Source organism: Gekko japonicus, unplaced genomic scaffold (assembly GCF_001447785.1).
Source record: "Gekko japonicus isolate JY-2015 unplaced genomic scaffold, Gekko_japonicus_V1.1 scaffold3381, whole genome shotgun sequence".
Lineage (NCBI taxonomy): Eukaryota > Metazoa > Chordata > Lepidosauria > Squamata > Gekkonidae > Gekko > Gekko japonicus.
The window spans coordinates 77,631-78,710 of NW_015162058.1; positions in this window are offsets into that span (position 1 = coordinate 77,631).

The window sequence follows — 1,080 nt, forward strand, 5'->3', positions numbered from 1 at the left end:
CAGTGGAGCTGCAAGGCCGGCGGTGGCGGCCGGGACCGTTGGGGGCAGGGTGTGTGACCTTATGACACACTTCCGGTGATGTCAGGGGGTGTGGCCTTATGACACACTTCCGGTGATGTCAGGGGGTGTGGCATATACTAATGAGTTATGCTAATGAGTTCCCCTAGCTCTTTTTCTACGAAATGACCCCTGAGTAGAAGAGCAAGATTAGAGTCCAGTAGGACCTTAAAGACCGACAAGGTTTTCAGGGTAAAAACTTGAGAGTCAAAGCTCTCTTCGTCAGATACAAAAGGGTTTCGACTGTCGAAAGCTGATGCCCGGGAATTCTTGTTGGTCTCTGTGGTGTGACTGGACTCGAGTCTTGGTTACTTAGCAGCCGATTATCAATATCAGCTGTCTTCTGTTTGTAGACATAAATGCCTGACTATAAAATGCTTAAAAATGTTTTTACAGTCTAATATTAGGAATTCAACTTTGGACATCCACGTCTTGTTCTTTCTTTGGCTCAGCACTGAATCACTGGATGGAAAGTTGCCCTGTTTTCTCTAACTTTTGTATTTTTACTCTTAGTATTTGATATTTTAATGCAATATTTCACAGTTTACCTGTTGATAGCTTGATTCTTTCAATTCGTGGCAGTTTTATTGATTGAAAGCTGTTATTCAATACCGTTAATTGTTCCAATTCATAGTTTTATTGATGGAAGCATGTTATTTTGTTACTCTTAATGGTTTCAATTTCTCTATTTGGCATGTTTTTATTCTGCCCTTCCTCCGAGGAGTCCAAGATGGTAGATATCATTCTCCTCTCTTCTTCACAATGACCCTGTAAGGTAAATGAGGCTGCAACAGAATGACTGGCCCAAGTGTGTTTCATGGCACCATGGGGATTTAAACTCGGGTTTCCCAGGTTCTAGTCTGACTCCCTAGCCACCATCCCACACTAGCTCTAGTTGATTTCTCAAGCACATCAAGATAAGGGGGTTTGCAGTACAAACGACCCAAGATAAGCAAAAAATACTGCAAAGCGTGCACACAAAATGGTAATAATTATTAAAGAAGCTAGTGGTGATCAAGTCAT